At 49.8% G+C, this 27,303-nt stretch overlaps 1 long non-coding RNA gene across 3 annotated transcripts in view; it reads left to right on the top strand.

Annotated features, from left to right (window-relative positions):
- LOC137564165 (uncharacterized) overlaps positions 1–27,303 on the top strand; it is a 707,039-nt gene that overhangs the window by 608,169 nt on the left and 71,567 nt on the right. For 2 of the 3 annotated variants that reach the window (XR_011030539.1, XR_011030541.1), the window contains one exon: positions 13,811–14,185. The exons of the other annotated variant lie outside the window; for it this stretch is intronic. This is a non-coding gene — a long non-coding RNA (uncharacterized lncRNA). Of the gene's footprint in view, positions 1–13,810; positions 14,186–27,303 lie in introns of those variants that run through there. 3 annotated transcript variants of the gene reach the window in all.

Below are 27,303 nucleotides of genomic sequence, written 5' to 3'. Positions count from 1 at the left end.
TAGAGCCTGTTGGTGCCCCCCCCCCCAGGTGTGTGTCCCCTCCAGCTATGGTGACCCCATACATGCCTGCATGGAACAAGGAAGAAAGGGGCTGAGGAAAGAAGTCCAGAGTGTAGAGCACGATGCTGCTCTGCTCTACGGCTGCCAGCTCTGACTGGGGCTGTATGCTGGGGGAATTTATGTTGGATGGTGGGGGGATGACTATTGTAAATATATTGTAAATAATTTGTGCACTATATGTACCCCTGAGGACGTTCCATTTTAGGGGCGAAACGATCGTTGCGTGGCACCCTATTTGTACTTCTATGTCTCACCTAAACACTCTCGGTTCAAGTCAATACCCAGCTACCTTCTATGAAGATGTATTAATACCTGACCCCTATGGGGTTTATAATTGATCTAATAGCATAGTCCCCAACCGTCCCGTTTTTGTCGGGACTGACCCGATTTGGGAGGGCTCTCCCGCTATCCCGCTATGACCCTCCAGTGTCCCGGCTGGCTGGAGGGTCAGATGCAGGGGCAGACTGACTATTTGTGCAGGAAGGGAGGCAGCCAGTGAAAAGGAACTGATGGCAAAGTGGCGGAGAAGGGGGGAAGTCCCCCCCCCCCCCTTCCCTCACCTTGGGGTTCCCTTTCCTGGCTCTCCCTTCCGGATTAATGTTTAAGTCTCCTCCGATCGTTTTGCGCACCGGCTGAGTGACAGCGGGCGGGGAGGACTTACCGCTGTTACGCAGACGCCGGAGAGAGCTGTGATATGTGTGCCGCAAGTCTGGTCTACTCAACACCAGACTAGCGGCGCACAGATCACAGCTCCCTCTGCCGGCTGGAAGGACAGCGGTAAGGAGACTTAAACATTAATCCGGAAGGGAGAGCCAGGAAAGGGAGCCCCAAGGTGAGGGAAGGGGGGGGGGGGGGAAACTTCCCCCCTTCTCCGCCACTTTGCCACCAGCTCCCTTTCACTGGCTGCCTCCCTTCCTGGGGGCACCTATACACCTGGCTGCATATACTGGGGAGTCTATACACCTGGGTATACTGGGGAGACCTATACACCTGGCTACATATACTGTGGTACCTATACACCTGGCTACATATACTGGGGGCACCTATACACCTGGCTACATATACTGGGGAGACCTATACACCTGGCTGCATATACTGGGGAGACCTATACACCTGGCTACATATACTGGGGAGACCTATACACCTGACTACATATACTGGGGAGACCTATACACCTGGCTATACTGGGGAGACCTATACACCTGCCTACATATACTGGGGAGACCTATACACCTGGCTGCATATACTGGGGACAACTATACACCTGGCTACATATACTGGGGTACCTATACACCTCAAACACTGGTCCACATGACAGCCCAGGGGCCCCAGGTCTCTCTCACTCACTGGGGCCCCCTAACCACCATGCGACACCTAGAGGAAAGTGCGGGCAAGCCCTGGACCTCTCACCTCCAGGGAACTCACCCCACCACCTCTAAACTGAATGCCAACTGCAACAAACACAATTGCTAACTTCCAGTCAGAGCAATATCCTGCCTCTATCTGGCCAGCAGACGCTAGTCAGCCAATCAGGTGCACTGTCATACACCCTTTGCCTGCTGTACCATACCTAGCAGGAATTACATAGATTAGCATTCAGGTGGGAGGCTTCGGTTGGACGCAATCGTGAATTGCGTCGTTTACAGGGACGCCCCGTGTAGGCACATCTCCCACACGGTCCCCTCCCTAACCACTCACCTGTCAACCGCATCCTAGAAGCTGCAAAAAATAAATTTAAAATCACAAACACTGGTCCACATGACAGCCCAGGGGCCCCAGGTCTCTCTCACTCACTGGGGCCCCCAAACCACCATGCGACACCTAGAGGAAAGTGCGGGCAAGCCCTGGACCTCTCACCTCCAGGGAACTCACCCCACCACCTCTAAACTGAATGCCAACTGCAACAAACACAATTGCTAACTTCCAGTCAGAGCAATATCCTGCCTCTATCTGGCCAGCAGACGCTAGTCAGCCAATCAGGTGCACTGTCATACACCCTTTGTCTGCTGTACCATACCTAGCAGGAATTACATAGATTAGCATTCAGGTGGGAGGCTTCGGTTGGACGCAATCGTGAATTGCGTCGTTTACAGGGACGCCCCGTGTAGGCACATCTCCCACACGGTCCCCTCCCTAACCACTCACCTGTCAACCGCATCCTAGAAGCTGCAAAAAATAAATTTAAAATCACAAACACTGGTCCACATGACAGCCCAGGGGCCCCAGGTCTCTCTCACTCACTGAGGCCCCCAAACCACCATGCGACACCTAGAGGAAAGTGCGGGCAAGCCCTGGACCTCTCACCTCAAGGGAACTCACCCCACCACCTCTAAACTGAATGCCAACTGCAACAAACACAATTGCTAACTTCCAGTCAGAGCAATATCCTGCCTTTATCTGGCCAGCAGACGCTAGTCAGCCAATCAGGTGCACTGTCATACACCCTTTGTCTGCTGTACCATACCTAGCAGGAATTACATAGATTAGCATTCAGGTGGGAGGCTTCGGTTGGACGCAATCGTGAATTGCGTCGTTTACAGGGACGCCCCGTGTAGGCACATCTCCCACACGGTCCCCTCCCTAACCACTCACCTGTCAACCGCGTCCTTGAAGCTGCAAAAAATAAATTTAAAATCACAAACACTGGTCCACATGACAGCCCAGGGGCCCCAGGTCTCTCTCACTCACTGGGGCCCCCAAACCACCATGCGACACCTAGAGGAAAGTGCGGGCAAGCCTTGGACCTCTCACCTCCAGGGAACTCACCCCACCACCTCTAAACTGAATGCCAACTGCAACAAACACAATTGCTAACTTCCAGTCAGAGCAATATCCTGCCTCTATCTGGCCAGCAGACGCTAGTCAGCCAATCAGGTGCACTGTCATACACCCTTTGCCTGCTGTACCATACCTAGCAGGAATTACATAGATTAGCATTCAGGTGGGAGGCTTCGGTTGGACGCAATCATGAATTGCGTCGTTTACAGGGACGCCCCGTGTAGGCACATCTCCCACACGGTCCCCTCCCTAACCACTCACCTGTCAACCGCATTCTAGAAGCTGCAAAAAATAAATTTAAAATCACAAACACTGGTCCACATGACAGCCCAGGGGCCCCAGGTCTCTCTCACTCACTGGGGCCCCCAAACCACCATGCGACACCTAGAGGAAAGTGCGGGCAAGCCCTGGACCTCTCACCTCCAGGGAACTCACCCCACCACCTCTATACACCTATACACCTGGCTACATATACTGGGGGCACCTATACACCTGGCTACATATACTGGGGAGACCTATACACCTGGCTGCATATACTGGGGAGACCTATACACCTGGCTACATATACTGGGGAGACCTATACACCTGGCTACATATACTGGGGAGACCTATACACCTGGCTACATATACTGGGAAGACCTATACACCTGGCTGCATATACTGGGGACACCTTTACACCTGTCTATACTGGGGAGACCTATACGCCTGGCTACATACTGGGGAGACCTATACACCTGGCTGCATATACTGGGGAGACCTATACACCTGGCTACATATAGTGGGGAGACCTATACACCTGGCTACATATACTGGGGAGACCTATACACCTGGCTGCATATACTGGGGAGACCTATACACCTGGCCTACATATACTGGGGACACCTATACACCTGGCTACATATACTGGGATGACCTATACACCTGGCTGCATATACTGGGGAGACCTATACACCTGGCTGCATATACTGGGGAGACCCATACACCTGGCTACATATACTGGGGAGACCTATACACCTGGCTACATATACTGGGGAGACCTATACACCTGGCTGCATATACTGGGGAGACCTATACACCTGGCTACATATACTGGGGAGACCTATACACCTGGCTACATATACTGGGGAGACCTATACACCTGGCTGCATATACTGGGGAGACCTATACACCTGGCTACATATACTGGGGACACCTATACACCTGGCTGCATATACTGGGGAGACCTATACACCTGGCTGCATATACTGGGGAGACCCATACACCTGGCTGCATATACTGGGGAGACCCATAAACCTGGCTGCATATACTGGGGAGACCTATACACCTGGCTATACTGGGGAGACCTATACACCTGGCTGCATATACTGGGGACACCTATACACCTGGCTGCATATACTGGGGAGACCCATACACCTGGCTGCATATACTGGGGAGACCTATACACCTGGCTATACTGGGGAGACCTATACACCTGGCTACATATACTGGGGACACCTATACACCTGGCTGCATATACTGGGGACACCTATACACCTGGCTGCATATACTGCGGACACCTATACACCTGGCTGCATATACTGCGGACACCTATACACCTGGCTACATATACTGGGGAGACCTATACACCTGGCTATACTGGGGAGACCTATACACCTGGCTGCATATACTGGGGAGATACTTTAAATTGATGTATTACTAATTTTAAAATGTTAATATGAAGGAAAATGAACCAGGATAGAAAGGACCAGTGTGGTTTGATTTATAAAACCACATATTTTTCTTAGGCAATCTTTATGGTATGCGTGACTAGGGGTGTGATGGGGGCGTGATCAGGGGCGTGGCTTAAGTGTCCCTCTTTCTCATCTCAAAATGTTGGGAGGTATGCTAATAGTATCAGTGGCAGACTTTACCCACATGGTATACCTCCCCTAGTGGGCATTTCTGATGCAAACATATGCGAGATAGCCAGGGGCGTAGCAATAGGGGGTGCAGAGGTTGCGACCACATCGGGGCCCTTGGGCCAGAGGGGCCCCGAGGGGCCCTTTCCTTAACTGCAGAATTAGCTCTCTATTGGTCCTGAGCTCATAATAATCACTTCTATAGATACTTTGAATAGTGGTAATCATTAACACACTGTTCCCCATCCCCTTCTTGCACCTCTAATACTGTAGTTGCCATTGGCAGGTTTTGGTGCGCCATATCAATTGTTATGTATTAAGTGCTTGGGGGGCCCTATTGTAAAACTTGCATCGGGGCCCACAGCTCCTTAGCTACGCCACTGGAGATAGCTACACCCCATACAAACTCTTGGGGGGGGGGGGATCAGCCAAGACCCTCGCTATAGTGTTGCAGTTAATTGATGGAACATTGTGCTGCATATTTATGCAAACCAAATGACTGTTGAATTGGTCTACATGTATTGTGAAGTAAACCCCTCCTGTTGATAACAGGGCAAGCAGACATCTTGTATATGGAGTAATATAGGGAGAAAAGGGCTAATTTAATCCCCTTTGTTTGTGTACATAAACGGTCAGGCCTTTGAAGGCAGTGTTTTATTGTTTATTAACCTGTACAATTTATTCGGTAGTGTGATATCTTTTCTGGATTAGGTAAGACCCCAATGTGTGTACACTCTGTATTTGCAAGGGAAAGGAGGGGGCGAATAATGGGGTACCCAACAATGCTTTTGGGGACATATGATTGACACCTAATGGTTTAGTGTGGTGGGATGGGTCCTGGGAGTCGGCATGGAGGCTGGGGGTCATTGTTAGGAAAGCCCCCCAAGTTACTTTTGCCCCGAAGCCCCATTGTAGTTAGAACCGGCCCGGCCTGTCCATGTATTTTTACAAGAAGCGATAGTCAAGCTGCTTCTAAACAGGGGAAAGCAAGCTCTGCCACTGAGTGCAGCACAGGACTAGGAGAACGTTGGCATCTGGAGTTGGGCTTTAAGCCTGTGCTTAAAGAGAGGGCATGTGTAGATGCTCCACTACAGAGCGTGGTGGAACATTCTGGCTCTGCTTCTCCCTGTAGTTATAAAGTTTTCCATTGACCTAGGCTGGAATGACGGAATTTTCTTCAGCACGGCCAAGCCGGGTTGTAAAGGGTTGGTGGGTGTACGCGGGGGGCTGAGAGGTCTTCTCTATGCTGCCTTCAAGCGAGGCCCTTGTGCTCCACGAGTGTTTCATCAGCACATTTCGGCTTCTCGGGATTGGAGTGGGACAACGTCAAGAACGATTCTGTTTCATGAGGGAATCTGTGGAAAAATAAATGAGAAATCGGAGAGGGAAACTAGAGAGCGGGTCCGAGCGGCCACATCAGAGGCGAGAGCGCGTCAGAGGAGAGGGAGCCCCCTCGGCGGCGCTGACAGCGCCGTGCGCTCGGCACAACCTGCCAGGGGGTTACAACAAGGCTGCACTTGTTAGAGGGCTCCGCTCCGAGCCATCAGATCCGTGCGCTGCCCGTGGAAGAGCGGCTGGAACGGCCAGCGCTGAGCTCTGCATTCGTGGAACTCGATCACGGGCAGCGGGCAACAGGGATTTGCTTTATTACACAGTAATGGCGTGTGCGTGTCACAGCACACGTGAGAAAAGTGCACTAGTTCACGTCTGCCTCCGCAAGTATGGGGTCTACAGAGAAACATACACTTCGAGTTAGTTTTAGTCTTATGTAAAGTGCCTATCTAATCATTGAAATAGTATTTATTTCCAGTTTGACTGGCTGAAATCCAGTAGCCTTTATTACTGAAAATTAATGTCATTATGTCCTTCAATTTTGACGTTCAAATTTATGTATGAGAGACCTCACTCCTGCCTGACACCAATTTCTGTCTTTGCTCCTGTTGAAGATTGCAGGGTCAGAGCAATGCACTGCCAGTGTCACCTCTGCCTGTTATCTGCTGTGTCTGTGATGAGTCCTTTGAGCTTACAGAAACCACCATTCAGTGGAGAGAAAATAATACACTCCCACACAGATGTATTCTGAATTCTGTTGTAACCATGCAGTTGTGATTATAGGGTTGTTGTTTTTTTAATCTTAAGGTTCCCATTAATTACACAATTTTCCGAACGATCGATTGTATAATCGATTGGATCAGGTACCATTAATGGGGTCGATCAGTGTTGAATGATTGTTCTATCTATCATTCCATTGATCCCAATTTCGGAACAATTATTTTAAGGATGCCCGAGCTGCCTGTATGAAAAGGGCGCCTCCATAAACATCAATGTTATTCCTGCAAATATCAGCTACAAGGTGGTGAAAAGGGCGCCCGAGTTTTGATATAGGCTACAAGCGGGCGGCCCTTGGTAGCCCATATATTTTATTTGGCTACTTTCAGCTACAGTAGGGCATCCCTTTGTAGCCCATATTTTTTATTCAGCTACAAGGTTTTCGGCTACAGTAGGGCGCCCCTTTGTAGCCCATATTTTTTATTCGGCTACAAAGGTTTTCGGCTACAGTAGGGCGCCCCTTTGTAGCCCATATTTTTTATTCGGCTACAAAGGTTTTCGGCTACAGTAGGGTGCCCCTTTGTAGCCCATATTTTTTTATTCGGCTACAAAGGTTTTCGGCTACAAAAGGGCATTTTTTGTAGTCGAAAAAGGGATATGGAGGCTGACATGTTTATTTCCTATTAGACACTGTGCATTGCCTGGCTCTTCTGGTAACCCTCTGCCTCTAATACCTTAAACCAGTGATCTGCAAACTTGGCTCTCCAGTTGTTAAGGTACTACAAGTCCCACAATGCATTTGCCTTTATGAATCCTGACTGTGACTGTCAGACTCCTGCAATGCATTGTGGGACTTGTAGTTCCTTAACAGCTGGAGAGCCAAGTTTGCAGATCACTGCCTTAGACCATAGCCACTGAACAAGCATGCAGATCAGATGTCTATGACAAAGCTAACAAGATTTGCTGCATGCGTGTTTCAGGCCTGTGATTTAGACCTTACTGACCAGAAACATCACCGGGTTAGCCAGGCAACTGGTAGGTATTGTTTAAAAGGAAATATATATGGCTGCTTCCATATGTCTGACACCTCGGGTTCCTTTTAAAAACGACTCTATATATCTCTATATTGGCCAGTTTTTGTGACTGGAGTGACACTTTAAAAGCAAGCACCACTTTAAACAAATTAATTAAGAACTATTTTTTTTTTCTTTGATGAGAAAAAGTATTCCATTCTCCCAGCTGATTGGTTCTTTGATTACTGTTCAGGGCAAACAGTGTATACAACACTGTACCAGTTAAAGTCATCAATGACCTCGCGCTTGCCAAGGCCGAAGGAAAATACACTATCCTTCTCCTCCTAGACCTCTCATCAGCATTCGACACTGTTGATCACTCCCTGCTACTCCAGTCCCTGCAATCTGTGGGTATCCAAGACCGTGCCCTAGCATGGTTTTCCTCCTACCTCTCAAATCGCTCCTTCAAGACCTCCTTCAATGGTTCCTCCTCAACCTCCTTCCCACTTTCAGTTGGGGTCCCCCAAGCAGGGCCGGCCCGCTCATGAGGCGGGGTGAAACTTTTGCCTCAGGCGGCAAATTTCCAGGGGCGGCACCCGCCCGTCCGTGGGTGCGGGGAGCCGGCCCGCCGAGCTGGAGGGGTAGCTGGCACGACGGGGGTATTGGGCCAGCGGCGGGGAGGGGGGTCGGACCCCCCCCTCCCTCGCCTGGGTCCCCCGTCCTCCGCTCCCCTCCAGCCTAAATAGACGCAGCCGTTTATGTAAGAGGCACGGGCGGGGAGACACTCACCTCCTCCTCGCTCCAGCGTGCGCTCCACTGACATCACTTCCTGCAACGCTGCAGGAAGTGATGTCAGTGGAGCGCATGCTGGGAAGAGGTGAGTGTCCTCCCCGCCCGTGCCTCTTACATATACGGCTGCGTCTATTTAGGCTGGAGGGGAGCGGAGGACGGGGGACCCAGGCGAGGGAGGGGGGGGGTCCGACCCCCCTCCCCGCCGCTGGCCCAATACCCCCGTCCAGCCAGCTACCCCTCCAGCTCGGCGCCCCCCCCCGAGGGGGGGGAGGGGCGGCGGTGGCAATTTTTTAAAAAAAATTGCCTCAGGCGGCAAAAAGTCTAGGGCCGGCCCTGCCCCCAAGGCTCTGTTCTTGGTCCCCTGCTGTTCTCCATTTACACCGCCTCCATCGGAAAACTCATCTCCTCTCTGGGTTTCAACTATCACCTATATGCAGATGACACCCAGATTTACCTCCATACCACTGACCTCTCCACCACCACCATGGAGAAGGTGTCCTCTGGTCTCTCAGCTATTTCATCGTGGATGTCTGCCAGGTTCCTAAAATTAAACCTGGATAAGACTGAACTCCTAATCTTCCCGCCCCGTGCTGCTTCACCCCCCACTGACCTCTATGTCACTGTCAATGGCACAATCATTCATCCAACCACACAAGCCCGCTGCCTGGGTGTCACCCTAGACTCGGCCCTCTCCTTCACCTCCCACATCCAAACCGTAGCTAGAGCCTGCTATTTCCACTTACGCAACATCTCCAAGATCCGGCCTTTCCTGACCCCAGACACTACCAAACTCCTTGTCCATGCCCTCATCATCTCCCGCCTGGACTACTGCAACTCCCTCTTGTCAGGCCTTCCTCAAAACCGCATCGCCCCCCTAAAATCCATCATGAACGCAGCAGCCAGACTCATCTACTCCTCCCACCGCTCTGTCTCCACAACTCCCCTACGCAAATCCCTTCATTGGCTTCCAATTCACTTCAGAATCAGCTTCAAGATCCTATGTTTGGCATACAAATCCATACACAAGTCCTGCCCAACCTACATCTCTGACCTGGTCAGCAGATATACACCTGGCCGCCCACTTCGCTCCTCCAACGACCTCCTCTTAACCACCCCACGCATCTCGCACTCCCATGCCAGACTGCAGGACTTCACTAGAGCTGCCCCTTTCCTGTGGAACTCTCTCCCACTGCCCATCAGGCTCACTCCCACCTTCAACACCTTCAAAAAAGCACTCAAAACTCACTTCTTCAAGGAGGCCTACATCAACTCAACACTACCCTAATCCTTTCTGCCAATAACTTTTTGATGCACCCCCTCCTTTTTTGTCACCAGCCCCTCCCTCTAGATTGTAAGCCTTTGGCAGGGCCCTCTCCCCTTGTGTATCATACTTGACTGTGTGCACTTTACCCAGAATTTGGAACTGGTAATCTTTTACCACTACCATTCCAGTTTATGATCTGGCATTGTACTATTATCTGCATTGTGTTGGGTATCTTATTGCTATTACCTGTATTGTTGTATCTATGGTTACCTGTATTGTTCTGTCAACCCTGTTATCATTGTCTGTAATCCTATTTATTGTACAGCGCTGCGTAATATGTTGGCGCTATATAAATCTAATAAATAATAATAATAATAATAATAAATCTAATGCTAATAAAAAAAAAAAAAAAAGAAGAAACGTACCTAAGGAAAGTAATGGCTCTAGTCTGGGTCCTAATGCAACTTCCCTCTCCTCGCCTGGTGCCCGCGTTCCAGCGCTGGATCCCCGGTTCAAATCTCCCGCCACAGGAAGCTTTGTAAGTCTTCAGGAGCCTGAGTGCTCCTGAAGACAGGTGGCTGTGTAGTGAGCATGTGCAAGTGTGTGAGACAGCCTGCTTGCGCATACACAGTATGAAGCGTACAGTCTTCAGGAACACTCCCGAAGACTTCCAAAGCCTCGGGCAGATTTCTAATGGGGGAGCCATTGCAGGAACAATAGGAGAAGGAGCCTTCCCTTTCCCTAGGTCAGTATCTGTTTTTTGTTTTTTTTTAAACTATATACAGTACATCTCACTAATATTATAAATGGGAAAGTTCGGATGTTTGTTACTTAATCACGCAATAATGGCTGAACGGATATGAATGACATTTGACACACACATAGTACATTTCCTGGAAAAACATATAGGGTACTTTTTATCCCCATAAACAAAAAGTGGACAGAGACAAATACAAATTTCACTGGAAAATGTAAACCGCAGCCATTCTTACACTGTTAAAGGAGAACTGTAGTGAGAGGTATATGGATGCTGCCATATTTATTTTCTTTTAAGCAATACCAGTTGCCTGGCTGTCCTGCTGATCCTCTGCCTCTAATACCTTTAACCATAGACCCTGAACAAGCATGCAGCAGATCAGGTGTTTCTGACATTTTTGTCAGATCTGACAAGATTAGCTGCATGCTTGTTTCTGGTGTGATTCGGTCAATACTGCAGCAAGATAGCTCAGCAGGGCTGCCAGGCAACTGGTATTACTTAAAAGGAAATCAATATGGCAGGCTCCATATACCTTTCGCTACAGTTCTCCTTTAATGGCAGGGTTCTCAAACTTTGCACAGTTGGTCACTGGGTGACTTCAGAAAAGTGGGTGGAGCCTACAAAAGCCAATCAAAATTCACATATTGATTTTCAAGGGAAAAATGTAATTGCTGCCATTCTTGCACTGTTAATGGCACAAGCCTAAAACCTGGTACAGTTGGTCATTGGGTGACTGGGGTTCAAATTCAGAAAAGGGGGTTGAGCCACAAACAGACAATCGGATTTGTTTCATTTCAATGCAAATTATTGATGCCAAAGACCGCAAAGCTAGCAAACTTAGTCATTAAAGTAATTGTGTGTTAGGGTTAGAAAAAGTGGGCAGAGCCAACACCAGCCAAATACATACCCGGGGCATCAGATAGTGGATTATAATTCCATCATTGATCGTAGGAAAGGTTGGGTTAATCTGGCATATGTATGTTTAAATTATGCTTATTCTTTAAGTCACCTTGAGGTTTAGCCACAAAAGAACATTAAACCTAATGTGTGCAGATTGTGCATGTTAAATTTACCGTGATTTATGCAATTTACATAGCGAGTTAGTTACACAAATTGCATAATTTGCATTGAGCCTGCAACACTTGCATTACTTGTGTTATATAGGCAACTTAAAGGAAAGTCCGAGCAAATAAAAAAAAAAAAAGATCTACTTACCTGGGGCTTCCTCCAGCCCCTGGCAGCCATTCTGTGCCCTCCCTGCAGCTCCGCTTTTAGCCGGTGGCCCGGGGTCCCCTCCAGTTCAGATTCCGACCTCACCAGGTCGGCATCTGCTGCGCCTGCTCGAGAGCCACTTTCGGTCACGCTAACGTGGTCTGGAGTGTACTTCACAGGCGCAGTAGTTCTGTGCCTGCGTAGAACACTCCAGACCACGTGAGCGCAACCGCGAGTTGCTCTCGTGCATGCGCAGTAGATGCCCATAAGCATCTGCACCGGAGGGGACCCCGGGCCACCGGCTGGGAGCGGAGCTGCAACGAGGGCACAGAACAGCTGCCAATGGCTGGAGGAAGCTCTGCATAAGTCATTTTTTTTGCTGAATGCTAAAGCACTCTGGATTCAGGAAATACACACCGTGCTATTATGCCTGAACAAGCAATCTGGGATTGCGCAGGCGGAGGATGCCTCATACCTACACAGTAGCATGGAGACGCTCAGCCTCTGCTTTTTCCAGGTGAAACTACTGCGCAGGCATGGGCTGCACAGTGCCACCGCACATCAGGGACGGTGGTGTGGCCATGCACACTCTTGGAGAGGCCCTTGACAAAGAGATTCAGTGGTGGGTGGGGGAGTTGATCCCAGTGATAGATAAGTAGAAGCAAGTGTGATTGGGGAAGCCTCTGAATGGTAGCAGGAAAAAAGGATGCTGGCAGCTAGTATATATACAGTGTGTGTGTATGTGTATGTATATGTATATATATATATATATATATATATACATATATATATATATATATATATATATATATATATATATATATATATATATATATATATATATATAGACCTGCAGGCCTCGCGGTGGATCGATCAACATAAACAAAGTATGAGTCATCTCTTGATCCATCTTCTATTTTCCTTAAAGGGATACTGTAGGGGGGGGTCGGGGGAAAATGAGCTGAACTTACCCAGGGCTTCTAATGGTCCCCCGCAGACATCTTGTGCCCGCGCAGCCGCTCACCGATGCTCCGGCCCCGCCTCCGGTTCATTTCTGGAATTTCTGACTTTAAAGTCAGAAAACCACTGCGCCTGCGTTGCCGTGTCCTCGATCCCGCTGATGTCATCAAGAGCGCACAGCGCAGGCCCAGTATGGTCTGTGTCTGCGCAGTACACTCCTGGTGACATCAGCGGGAGCGAGGACACGGCAACGCAGGCGCAGTGGTTTTCTGACTTTAAAGTCAGAGATTCCAGAAATGAACCGGAGGCGGGGCCGGAGCATTGGGGAGTGGCTGCGCGGGCACAGGATGTCTGCGGGGGACCATTAGAAGCCCCGGGTAAGTTCAGCTCATTTTCCCCCGACCCCCCTACAGTATCCCTTTAAAGCGTAACTGTAGAGTGAAATAAACACATTGTTTCACTTACCTGGGGCTTCTGCAAGCCCCAGCAGCTGTCCTGTCCCACGCGCAGTCTCCACGAGTCTCAGTTCCCCCGCCACCGCTACGTCCTGTACCTCGACTTGTAAGTCGATGCCAGCGCAGCCCTGCCTAACATATACTTTCTTTGCGTTCCCCTCTGCAATAGCGGGGATCGCGAAGAAAGGATACGCGTGGCCAGAGCCGAGCAGGCGCAGTGGCCCGGCAACAAAACTGAAAGTAGCTGGCTGCGGGAGAACGGAGGCTCGTCGAGAAGTGGTGCGGGACAGGACGGCTGCTGGGGGCTTAGGGAAGCCTGAGGTAAGTGAAACAATGTGTTTATTTTCACTATACAGTTCCGCTTTAACTTCTCACTTTGTAAAGTATTGATTTTTTTTTAATCTACTACTAGCTTTCGGTAAAGTTCCTCCTTAAGCACAGATTTTTTTTTTAGTACTTATTTTTTTTTTCAAGAATGCAGTTCAGATGTCACCCAGGTGAATGTATTCCATAACTCCTTCTTCCTCCTTCGTTCCATAAATAGCACATTGTTGTCTTAATGTCTCCTGCAGAAGAGACCTGCATTCTGCGCATCCCAGACTTATCCGGAGGTATCCCGCGTGCTCCAGAAACATTCCAGATGTCTCAAATATTCCAAGAATCGGCAAGGTGCATTTGTCTAAAAGCAATTTTTGGACAGCTTAGAGGGGAGATGGGTGTAATTTAAACAAACGTGAGAAAAAGAACTGCAAAACATAGTGTAGAAAACTCATTCAGAACAATTTCAGCTGCATCGTTCAGGGAAAACAAGGGTGAGCCCAGAAGCTTAGACTCTAACCAAGGCTACATAAATGTAATCAAGGCTCTACTGGTGGTTAATAAGCATTAAAGTTAACTCCTCTCCCTGAACCAGTCACAAGGCCTGGATTAATAAACTCAAAATGATGATGGGGACTGGCTGACGCCAGAAGTCTTTGGCTTTAATAGGAACAATACACTATAAATAGTGCACTAAAAGAGTCACTTCTAAATCTTATGTTTACTCCAGGCGTCCAATGAAAGGTAAAATTCTACAACTTCGACCTTGGGCTTGCTAAACAGCAGGCTCGAACTGAGCCACCAAACCACCGATTTTTCCATCGGGGGCCCCGCCGCCCCCCCTCCTGGGTGCCCCAATGCTGATAAGGAGGGGGGCACAGCACAGGAAGGGGGAAAAGTGGACACAGAGCGGCGGGGAGGGGGTGAAGCACCCCTCCCTCACCTAGGGCCCCCCCTTCCGCGCTCCCCCCCCCTCCAGAATACCAGCCAGCGGAACTGCTTACCGAGGGCGATAGCTCTGCGTGCCGCTGGTCTGGTCTTTTGTACTGACACTGTAAAATAACGCTCTCGCAGTACTTTCTGTGAGAGCGTGATTGGACAGTGCAGTGCAGGAGACCAGACCAGCAGCAGCATGCAGAGATCTTCTCTCTGTGATTCCCGATCGCTGCCGCTGCTGGCTGAAATTTTGGAGGGGTGAGCGCAGAAGGGGGGTCCCTAGGTGAGGGAGGGGGGAGGCTTCCCCCCCTCCCTGCCGCTCTGTGTCCACTGCCCCCCCTTCCAGCATGGGGGCCCCCACTAACTGGGGACCTGCCTACCTAAACTGGGGACACCTATAGACCTGGGTATATCTATACTCGGGACACCTATATACCTGCCTACCTAAACTGGGAAATCTGCTGGCTGCCGCCAATCTGATTGCATTTTGTGAGGAAATGTGACACCAATCTGATTGCATTTTGTGTGGAAATCTGCTGCCAATCTGAATGCATTTTGTGGGGAAATTTGCCGCCAATCTGATTGCATTTTGTGGGGATATCTGCCGCCAATCTGATTGCATTTTGTGGGGATATCTGCCATCAATCTGATTTCATTTTGTGGGGATATCTGCTGCCAATCTGATTGCATTTTGTCGGGAAATCTGCTGCCATTTGACTACTTATTCCCTACCATAATCATGCAAAATGTCATGTGTATGTGAGCCCAAAATGGGGGTGGAGGGGGAGGAGGAGGAGAGGGGATAGGAGGGGGCGGGCCCCAGGCTGAAACTTTCTTGGTGGGCCCTTAGTGTCCCAGTCCAACCCTGCTAACCGGAATACCGTATGCAAAATCCCTGGATTAACTCTGCTGGGAATTACCTAGTAATTTAGGCAGCGGATGTCCTTCAATGCAAAGAAAGCATCCAAACCTCCTTTAACAGTAGATATAGAATTTGTCGTAACTTTTTCATGTAGTAAAATATTTCACGTTTTTACAACTCTTACTGTAAAGAACCCCTTCCTAAGTAGATGGCAAACCTTTTTTTCTCCATATGCAGATCATGTCCCCTTGTGCGTTGTACAAGCCTAGGGACAAAAAACATATCTGTCAAGCTTTTGTATTGCCCTCTGATGTATTTATAAGTGTTAATTGGGTAACCCCTTTGACGTCTTTTTTCCAAGCTAAATAAACTTAGTTTGTAGTATTTGTACAACCTTTCTTGGTGAGACCTTCCATCTCTCTTATTAATTTAGTTGCCAGTTTTTGTACCTGTTCTAGTGTTAAAGAGAATCTGTACTCTAATATTCTTACACTAAAAAGCATACCATTCTATTCCTTATTTTCTCCTGTGCCCCTCTGTGCTGTTTCTGCCACTCTCTGCTGCAATCCTGGCTTGTAATTAACAGTTTTAGGCAGTGTTTACAAACAAACTAACCAGCTTGTGATAGGCTCACATAAACAGAGTGTGTGAGTCATACAGAGTGTGCAGGGGGCCTGCAGAGGGTGTGTATCGCTTCTATCCAATCACAAGCAGCCCTGCACATTCCACACATTCAAGCCTTAGCCCGACAGAGCCAACAGAGGAAAGGAGATAAGATTTATTACAGAGACAGTGCAATTAGGAAAGGCTGCAGTAAGCCAGAGCACATTAGAACAGGCATAGGAACTTATAGGATAGAAGAACTAAGGCTGAAAAATTTGTTACAGAGTCTCTTTAATATCCTTCCTATAGTTTGGTACCCAAAACTGTATCCTATACTCCAGTTGAGGCCTCACAAGTGATTTGTATAGAGGGCAGAGTATATCGCTCATGAGATTTTATTTCCTGTTTTATGCATCACAGTATTTTATTTGCTTTAGCTGCTGCTACTTGGCATTGAATACATGTGTTTAACTTGGTATCAAACAGTAGCTATATGGGTCGGGAAATGCTCATCTTCCTACCCGTGGGAACATGCAACTGCACATGACGGGCACAAACGAGAGTTCAAACTATTGCGGCACTTTGCATGGAAGTCGTTGAGGATCTTAAAGATCCGCCAAGACAGTCGTAATAACCATATGTTGCAAACTTTCATTCACCTATTTGCGCACACGTACCCATATCGCGGAAATGATTGCTCGTCGTGCAAATAATCACTGGTCGTGGGATGTAACAAAAAATCAGGGTGTGGGTATGGAGCTTAAAAGGAACCTGAAGTGTGAAACCTTTGGAAGCTGCCATATTTATTTCCTTTTACTAGTTGCCTGGCAGGCCTTCTGATGTTTTTAGTCAGTATGGTCTAAATCACCCACCTGAAACAAGCATGCAGCTAACGTTGTCAGATTTCTCATAGACATCTGATCTGCACGCCTGTTGAGGGTCTATGGCTTAAAGTATTAGCGTCACTGGATCAGCAGGACAGCCAGGCAGTGTGCATTATTCAAAGGGAAATAAACATGTCAGCCTCCACATCGCTCTCACCTCGAGTTCCCTTTAAGTCAGAAGTTCCCAGCTGTAAGCCATTTATATTATATATTGCTCTACCATTGGTACATCCAGGGTGCATGACCTTACATTTATCTACATTAAATTACATATTTCATCTGATTTTGAGGGAGGGATCATTTTAAAATACCTTATATGCTCATGCTCAAAAGTACAAAAAATATGCTGAAAAGCAACCCCCTCGGCTTATATGCGAGTCAGTATAGCAGGTTTTTTACTGGCAGAAGAGCGTAAGGATTGTGCACTAGTAATCCTGCTCTTGCCACCTGGCTCCCTGCTGTGTCTGTGCCTTGCATCCCCTGCAACATGGTGTGCAGAGTGCGCTGCTCAAGACTGCCTGTGTCCCCTGGCTTGGGGAGCCAAGTGCAAGCAAGGTGTCAGTGGTGCAATCATCGGTTATTCGTTGTGTGGCAATTGATGTGTCTCAAATCTATGACACCATCTAGTGGCGTCTTGAGACACAACTATATCATCCTTGGGGCACATCTGGCTATGGGGAGAGGGGATGACTTGTACTGGAGGGCACATTTGGCTACTGTGGAGTGGGCTACACTGGGGAGAAGGCTTATATGCGAATCAATCAGTTTGTCCTGATTTCTGAGAGAAACGTGGGTATCTCGTCTTATACGTGGGTCAGCTTATATGCGAGTATATACGGTAAGCCAAGAACAAAGATGGACACGTAGAGGGAATATTTGGTAAATAAATTATATGTAAATGAGCTACCTGGTTTTCAAATGGCATCTGGTAACCCTGAAGTGGGTACCAGGATTAAAGCGAACCTGTAATAAAGAAAAGTGCTCCTGGAGGGTCCTTACCTCGGGAGGGGGAAGCCTCTGGATCCTAATGAGGCTTCCCCCTTCCTCCTGTGCAGCCCCGATCCAATGCTGGCTCCCAGTGGTGCTTACCGCCAGGTCGTGATCACGCTTACGCGTGGATTCACGACCATTTTGACGCATTCCGCCTCGGACACGCTAAGCCGTGAATAGATTTTCAACCACGAAAATCTGCTTCGGCTACGCGTGAATGCGGATAGAAATCCGCATTCACGCTCGTGAAACCCGGCGCTGAAGTCGTGGTTTGCGGAAATGCGTCAAACTATGCGGAAGTGACACATTGCAGGCCAATCAGAGTGCCTCAGCCAGGCCCTAGCAACCAATCACAGGAGGGGAGCTATGCCCTCCCCTCCTGAATATAAAGCGGCGGCCATGATGGAAAAGCTCTGTCCTTGCTAGACTGTGGTGCTGAGAGGATTATCTCCAGGCCATTGTTGTTTGAGCAAGTGCATTTATTGTGTTAAAAACAAAGCGTTTTTTTTGCTAACACTGCTCTTATACTGTACACAGTTAGCTAGTCAGTGAGTGATTGCTGTAGTTAGTTGTAGTCAGTGTAGTGTAGTGGGAGTGTGGGAGTCTAGTGATTATTTAACTGTGTGTAGTGCTGTGCAGGCAGGTTCAGTGCTGCAGTGTAGTGGGAGTGGGGATTATCTGTGTGTAGAGTGCAGGCAGGCAGGTTAGTGCAGCTGCAGTGTTCACTTGTATATTCCAGTGACAGTTTATACACTTGTACTATTTGCAGGCAGCCAGTCACACCGCCGGCGCCGCCACTCTCTGCCAGCGCTGTTCATTCATTCTGTCAGTGACCTTGTGCCATGCCCAGTGCCCACTGCTCGCTCGCTCGCTGGCATATGAGCATCTCATTACACAGTGTGACATCCTTGTGTGCCCACTGCATCCTTCAGTGACCTAGTTGTATATCCAGTGGCCACTGCTGTGCCCACTGCATCCTTCAGTGACCTTGTACTGTGCCCACTGCATCCTTCAGTGACCTTGTACTGTGGCCACTGCATCCTTCAGTGACCTAGTTGTATATCCAGTGCCCACTGCTGTGCCCAGTGCATCCTTCAGTGACCTTGTACTGTGGCCACTGCATCCTTCAGTGACCTAGTTTTATATCCAGTGGCCACTGTTGTGCCCACTGCATCCTTCAGTGACCTTGTACTGTGCCTACTGCATCCTTCAGTGACCTTGTACTGTGCCCACTGCATCCTTTAGTGACCTAGTTGTATATCCAGTGCCCACTGCTGTGCCCACTGCATCCTTCAGTGACCTTGTACTGTGCCCACTGCATCCTTCAGTGACCTAGTTGTATATCCAGTGGCCACTGCTGTGCCCACTGCATCCTTCAGTGACCTTGTACTGTGCCTACTGCATCCTTCAGTGACCTTGTACTGTGCCCACTGCATCCTTCAGTGACCTTGTACTGTGCCCACTGCATCCTTCAGTGACCTAGTTGTATATCCAGTGCCCACTGCTGTGCCCACTGCATCCTTCAGTGACCTTGTACTGTGCCCACTGCATCCAGTGATTCATTACTAGCAACATGTCTGGCAGGGTTTCGCGGGGTGAGAGGAAAGGGAGTTCAATTGCCTCAGCCACTTCTGGGACTGCTCCACGTCCAGGGAGAGGACGCCCAGCTGTACGTGGTCGTGATGCAGCAGAAAGGGGGGCAGCAAAGCCTGGGCCGAGTCAGCGGACGCCATTGTCTAAATATTTTAAAGTTTCTGGTCCCCGTGTGGTGGTTGAGCAAATGGAACCTGACGTACTCATGGACATCATGACTTCCTCCCAGACCTCTACTGTGAGCACCACTCCAAGCAGCAGCAGCAGCCAACGTCCCACGCTTGTTGTGACATCCACCCCAGCACCCACTGGTCAGCAGCCCTCCCAGGATGACAGCGTTCTGTCCCTCAGTCCGGCTTCTGGGAACCTGCTGATGCAAGAAGCTCAGGACTTACTGGGGACTGATGTGGCAGAGATTGAGATCGGGCCACAATCACAAGCGTTGTTGAGTTCTGGTGATGAAGAAGAGGGGTCTGTGTCTGGGGATGTAGGGACAGAAGAGGAGGCGGGGGAGTCAGAGGAAGAGCTGGATTATGATGATGCTGCTGATGATGACGACGTTGTGGACCCTAACTATGTGCAGCCTGCTGAGTCCGTGGAAGAATGGTCAGAGGCAGAGCAGGATGACGAGTCACCTCGGCCTAGGCAAGGATATCGCCATATGTCAGGCAGGGGCAGGGGCATCGGCAGCAGTGGGCGTGGAGGAAGTAGACAGGACACTGCTTCAGCCGGCACCACCACCATGCAACCCCCGGCAACTACTACCACACATTGTTCCGCTGCACCCTCTGCTAGTGGGGGCCGCAGTAAATTAAAGTCACCAGTGTGGGATTGCTTTGAGGAATGTACTGATGACAAAAGGTATGCTGTGTGCAGGTTATGCAGCAAAAGATTGAGCCGTGGGAAAAGTCTGAGCAAGATGGGTACCTCATCCCTCCAGGGCCACCTGAGAAGCCGCCACTGACGCGAGTATGCGGAGTTTACGAGGAAGCAGGCACTGCTGGCAGGGGTTCCTGAGAGCAGAAGGCCCACCAGCGCAGCAGCATCATCCCTCCCTCAGGGTCGTGAATCCCCCACAGCAGCAGCAGTAGTAGCACGCAAGCGCTCTTCCACCTCGGCTACTCAGGACACAGACATTGAGGCTGGCAGCCAGTGTTCGTCTCTCTCCTCTGTCTCCCCTGCATCCCAGCGTCGTTAGACCCTGCTGAGCGACACCTTTCAGGGTCTGACCAAGCCTCTGCCTCCAAGCCACAGGCGGATCTGCAAACTAAATGGCTTGCTGGCCCGGGCCATGGCATCACAGCTGCTTCCCTACTCCCTGGTGCAGGAGGGGAGCGCCATGTGGACGCTGCTCCAATTTGGCATCCCCGAGTGGCAAGTCCCCAGTCGCCACTATTTCAGCAGGAGCGCGATCCCAGCACTCCACAGGTTTGCGGTGGAAAACGTGGCCCGTTCCCTGGACTACTCTGTGGGCAAGCGGGTCCACGTGACCATGGACTCGTGGAGTAGCAGATTTGGGACAGGTCGCTACCTGTCCTTTACGGCCCACTGGGTGACACTGATGGAAGGGAGGGAGGACAAGAGCGCATCAGCCCAGCTAGTGGTGCCACCACGCGGGATCAGGGGGGATGCAGAAGGGTCCTGTCACGACACTCCCTCAGCACCCGGAAAGCAAGCCCGCCTTGGCAGCAGCAGCGCCAAGCCTCGGCACTGCCAAGCCCTTTTAAAATTGGTGACCCTGGGGAAGGAGAGGCTTACGGCCACCAACGTCCTGGCCGCCCTCAGGAAGCAGGAGCGGAGGTGGCTGACCCCCAGAGGCCTGGAAGTGGGGTATGTGGCAGCCGATAACGGGGCCAACCTGGTGGCAGCAGTGCAGCAGGGAAACCTCCAGCACATCCCCTGCTTGGCCCACGTGCTCAATCTTGTGGTGCAGCGCTTCTTGCGCACCTACCAGGGGATGAGCGAGCTGCTGCAGGATGCCCGGGCGGTGGTACGCTTTTTCCGCCTGTCAGCCACTGCCTCTGCACTCTTGTCCACCTTACAGCAGCAGTATGGAAGGCCACAACACCGGCTGATCATCGACATGCCAGTTCGCTGGAATTCGACTCTGGCCATGTTGGAGCGGCTGTGTCAGCACAGGCTGGCTCTTAGGGCCTACATGCTAGACCCAAGTGTCCCCAGCAACCAGCAAGTCCCCATGATTACTGCCACTCAGTGGACACTGATGCAGCAAGTATGCCTGGTGCTAAGTCCCTTCCTGGAGGCAACCAAGATGGTCAGTGAGGAGCGGGCCTCTGTGTGCCAGTGGGTGCCCTTGGTTTGTCTACTGGAGCAGGCAATGGACAATTTAATTGAGCGTGGGAATGAAGCCCTAAGGCAGTTGGAAGAACAGGAGCAGATGGCAGCACAGTCCAGCTCAGAGGAGGGCTCACAGCAGGTAGTGGAAGAGTTGGAGGTCCCTAACCTGAATGAGGAGGAGGAGGAGGAGCAGAGTGCAGCAGGCGTTGTACGTGGATGGCGGTTTGAGGAGGACAACGACATGGCACAGGAAGAGGACAGGCATGCGTTATGGGACAATGGCGAGGACGAGGAAGATCTTGCTGGCAGGGCCCACTTGTTTCCCATGGCTGTGCACATGTTGCGCTGCCTTCGCAGGGACCCCCGGGTGATCCAGATGCGTTCAAGGGAGGACATCTGGATTACCTTGATGCTTGATCCCCGTCTGAAGGGGAAGCTGGGAGACTTAATGACGCCATCCACCACCGAGCAACGCACAAGGGAGTTGAAGGAGGCCCTTGTGCGCAGACTACTGGAAGCATTCCCCCAGCCTTCCACCCCCACTGTAACTGCTCTGCCAAGCCAGCAAGAGGTGCCTGCCATTGCCACTAGCAGCACAACAACAACCACCAGCAGCAGCAGCAGCAGCAACTGGCGCCCCGGAGACCTGAAGAGCCTAAGCAAGAGCCTGTATGCAGTGCAGCAGCCCAGAATAGAGGTGCCCGCCACAGCATCCACCACCAACCAGCACAAGCAACGACTGACCACCATGGTGTCTGACTATATGGGGTCATCCAGCGGGCTCAATGACACCGACAGTCCCGTGGACCCCTTGGAGTACTGGGTCAAGAGACTGGACATCTGGAGCGAGCTTTCCCAGTACGCCCTGGAACTCCTATCCTGCCCTCCTTCCAGTGTCCTCTCAGAGAGATGCTTTAGTGCGGCCGGTGGCGTGGTCACAGAGAAGCGCTCTCGGCTCTCCCACGCCTCTGTGGACAAACTCACCTTCCTGAAAATCAACCAGGCTTGGGTGGAAGGTGAGTTCCTGGCCCCTATTGTCGGACACAGGGGGACATGAAGTGGCTGCTGCATGTGCTGTTGTTAACTATGCCTGCCTTTATAAAGACATTTACTACCTGCCTAGTGCCTACCTTGGTTAATTTTTTGGTGTTATGGTACTACTACCAGTAAGTTGCCATGGTCCTCCTTCTGAGCTGCTGAACTGACCGCCCGCTTTGTCCTCCTGACTCAGTCGCTACTACACTCTGCGTTCACACTGCCCGGGTCGCCGGGTGCATTTAATTTTTTGGCCAGCACTATGACGCTGTGCTACTACTACTGTGCTGCTGCTGCTGAACTGACCGCCCGCTTTGTCCTCCTGACTCAGTCGCTACTACACTCTGCGTTCACACTGCCCGGGTCGCCGGGTGCATTTAATTTTTTGGCCAGCACTATGACGCTGTGCTACTACTACTGTGCTGCTGCTGCTGAACTGACCGCCCGCTTTGTCCTCCTGACTCAGTCGCTACTACACTCTGCGTTCACACTGCCCGGGTCGCCGGGTGCATTTAATTTTTTGGCCAGCACTATGACGCTGTGCTACTACTACTGTGCTGCTGCTGCTGAACTGACCGCCCGCTTTGTCCTCCTGACTCAGTCGCTACTACACTCTGCGTTCACACTGCCCGGGTCGCCGGGTGCATTTAATTTTTTGGCCAGCACTATGACGCTGTGCTACTACTACTGTGCTGCTGCTGCTGAACTGACCGCCCGCTTAGTCCTCCTGACTCAGTCGCTACTACACTCTGCGTTCACACTGCCCGGGTCGCCGGGTGCATTTAATTTTTTGGCCAGCACTATGACGCTGTGCTACTACTACTGTGCTGCTGCTGCTGAACTGACCGCCTGCTTTGTCCTCCTGACTCAGTCGCTACTACACTCTGCGTTCACACTGCCCGGGTCACCGGGTGCATTTAATTTTTTGGCCAGCACTATGACGCTGTGCTGCTACTACTACCACCAGTATGTTGCCGTGGTCCTTCTGTGCTGCTGAACTGACCGCCCGCATAGTCTTTCTCCTGACTCAGTCGCTACCACCACTGCACTCTGCGTTCACACTGCCCGTGTCCACTGACAACTCTGCTGCGATGTCATTGCTAATTGCTGCAAAAAAAACAAAAAAAAAATTACAAAAACCTCTCTGGAGCCTTTTTGCCGTCAGCCACTCATCCTCCTCCAGCGGTACCTTCGCCGCCAAGTGCCATTGGAACTCGCCTTCACCTCTTTGACTGCTTAACACGTATATTTCTTTTTAAAACCACTTATTACCAATTAATAGCCCCATTTAAAGTGTTGATTTCACTTTAAAATCCATTTTCTCTAGAAAAAAAAATTTGGGGGGAATTTTTTATGTTGAAGTTATGTTGCCCCTTATCACCTCGATAATCCATGCTATTTGGGGGACTGTAGCATGTATGGGGGCTTTGTTATTAACGTTAAAAGAAAATCTGCCTCCGGGCGTGAATCCACGCGTGATTACGCCATTACCGGGAAAAAATCCGCGTGGTTGCGTGGACGCGAATGAAAATCCGCATGCGGCGGGGCCGAATGCGGATTTTTTTTTTGCAACCACGCGGATTGCCGAATTCGTGGATGAGGCACATCCGAGCATCCCTGCTGGCTCCCTCGATCAGCAGCAAATGGCAATATTCAACTTTGCGATCCAGTGCAGGCGCACTACCATCTTCGCCCTCTGGCTCTGGCGGAAATAGCCAAGCCTGATCGGGTCTGCTCTACTGCGCAGGCATCTCTCCCGAGGTAAGTACCCCCATAGGTGTACATGGAGTTTTGCCACCCGGTCACTTTGGCGCAAGGTGAGCCAAATGACGGCTCACCCTGCTGCAGCTCAAATTCCGGGTGGCTTTAATTACTATTCCCCCCTCCAAGTCATAGCAACTTGGAGGGAGAAATAATTTGCGGTCCGGCTATCATAAAATGTAATCCTTTTTAAAAAGTCATTAGAAGAATACCAAGAAAATCTGAACTTGAATCTGAATTTGAAAAATGAGGAAAGCCCCCTTTAAGAAGATACAGCTTAGGTCGCTTTAAAGAGACTCCGTAACAAAAATTGCATCCTGTTTTTTATCATCCTACAAGTTCCAAAAGCTATTCTAATGTGTTCTGGCTTACTGCAGCACGCTCTACTATCACCATCTCTGTAATAAATCAACTTATCTCTCTCTTGTCAGACTTGTCAGGCCTGTGTCTGGAAGGCTGCCAAGTTCTTCAGTGTTGTGGTTCTGCTATGAACTCCCCCTTCCAGGCCCCTCTCTGCACACTGCCTGTGTGATATTTAGATTAGTGCAGCTTCTCTCTGTTCTATTATCTTTTACAAGCTGGATAAATCCTCCTCTGAGCTGGCTGGGCTTTCACATACTGAGGAATTACATACAGGCAGAGCTGTCTGCACTCTGCAGGAAGAAATAGCCTGACACTTCAGTGGATGAGAGCTGCACGGGGAAAGAAACACACAAATGATCTCTTGAGATTCAAAAGAATGGCTGTATACAGCCTGCTTGTGTATGGATGTATTTTCTATGTGTGGACATACTGTACATCAACTTACTTCCTGTTTTGGTGGCCATTTTGTTTGTTTATAAACAAACTTTTTAAAACTGTTTTTAACCACTTTTAATGCGGCGAGGAGCGGCGAAATTGTGACAGAGGGTAATAGGAGATGTCCCCTAACGCACTGGTATGTTTACTTTTGTGCGATTTTAACAATACAGATTCTCTTTAAGAGATGTAGAGGGGCAGCCCTCTCAAACACCTTTATTTTTAAAAACAGGTATGATGAGGCACAAATCAGATTTACTCTGAAGAAGGCAGCCAAGTCTGCTGAAACATGTTGGTACACTAAGGGCACAGTGTGGTGTGAATCTGCATATACAATCTCCCACACAAGGAGAAGTAAGCAAGATCCCTCGGGATACTGGAAGTGGCGTCGCTGAGAGTGTATTGCTGCACATTTCTGTGAACCAGGACACAACATGCAAGATCTCAAAGTACTTATTCTTAAAGTGAACCTAAAGTCAAGTTAAAAAAATGAGATTAACTCACCTGGGGCTTCCTTGCTATTGCGGCCAGGAGCCAGCATAGGGGGCGATATACAGGCTGGGAACGCGAAGAATCACTCGCGTTCCCATGCCTGTCAGCCGGCGGGTCCTGGACCATCGGAGCGGGGCTGCAAGGGCACTGATCGGCTGCAGGGGGCTGAGGGAAGCCCCAGGTGAGTTAATCTCATTTCTTTAACTTGACTTTAGGTTCACTTTAAGGGTAACTTCAAAAATGAACAAGCAAGAAATATTTCTGAGTACAAATGTATGAAAATGTTCAAGACATTAACAGAAGGGTTAAATTGTGGAACGGGATTCATGACTCCTTATGTAACATGATTGACTTGGCTTCATGATCTTCAGAAACCTGCTAGATTTCATGTTTGCTTGCATGAGCTCACTGGCTCCAGCCTGCTGATCACCTGACATCTAACTGCTAAACAGTACTCAGCACAACTGCCATCTTCGTGTTTACTATTTACCTGCATTAGTGTTTTACTACAGCTAACATCTGGAAATATGCCTGAAGAAGGGGACTAGATCTCAGAAAGCTTGCATTATTTAACTTTATCAGTTAGCCATTAAAAGGTATTACTTTTACAAGACTTTTTTTTCTACCTGCAATAAAGCATTTAACCCAGCCCTACTCTATACTTTGTAATCTGCCATTTTAAGAGTAGGGTGTGGGGGATCCCCCTTATTCAGAGGTACGCTGCAGGGTGAAAGTCTTTGGGAGGTATCTTGTACCTGTGGCGCCACCTGAGTTTTGTATAAGTCCTTTACTTGTGTTATGAATCATCTCTCCTTACCTGATTTTCTCATGTTTTTTATTTCACCTTAGCTGTGGTAACTCAAGATTTATGTCCATTCCTTCGCCTGGCTGGTGTTTGCTTACCTTGCAGAGCAGCAAGGCTGACATCTGTGCTTAAAACCTGCCCTACCTACATTTCGGAGCTTGCTCACAGGTATAGACCCGGCCATCCCCTCCGGTCCTCCAATGTCCTTCACCTAACTGCCGCGTACATTTCCAACTCCAATGCACACCTGCAGGATTTCTCAAGAGCCGCCCTCACCCTCTGGATCTCCCACCGCCAATAAGGCTTGCCCCCTCCTTCAACACATTCAAGCAAGCCCTTAGAACCCATCTCTTTAAAGAGAATCTGAAGTCTCTAAAAAAACGTATTTTTATTTAATAATTATGATTAATACCTTAGCCCTAACTAAACCGCCGCATCCCGCCACTTTAAACTATCTAAATCCCCCTCTCCCCTGCAAAATCCACGACTTTCTTGGTCGTGGATTTTGCTGCCCACATTAGCTTCCGTGTGAGGCAGGGCTATGAGCTGCAGCCCTGCCTCACGCGCGTCTGTCAGTGGTGGATCTCTGCCTCTCCCCCGCCCCTCTCAGCGAAGGAAGACTGAGAAAGGCGGGGGAGAGGCGGAGTTCCGCCGCTGACAGTCGCTTGTGAGGCAGGGCTGCAGCTCATA

Source organism: Hyperolius riggenbachi, chromosome 3, assembly GCF_040937935.1.
Source record: "Hyperolius riggenbachi isolate aHypRig1 chromosome 3, aHypRig1.pri, whole genome shotgun sequence".
NCBI classification, from domain to species: domain Eukaryota; kingdom Metazoa; phylum Chordata; class Amphibia; order Anura; family Hyperoliidae; genus Hyperolius; species Hyperolius riggenbachi.
This window is presented reverse-complemented; position numbering and strand designations above follow the sequence as displayed.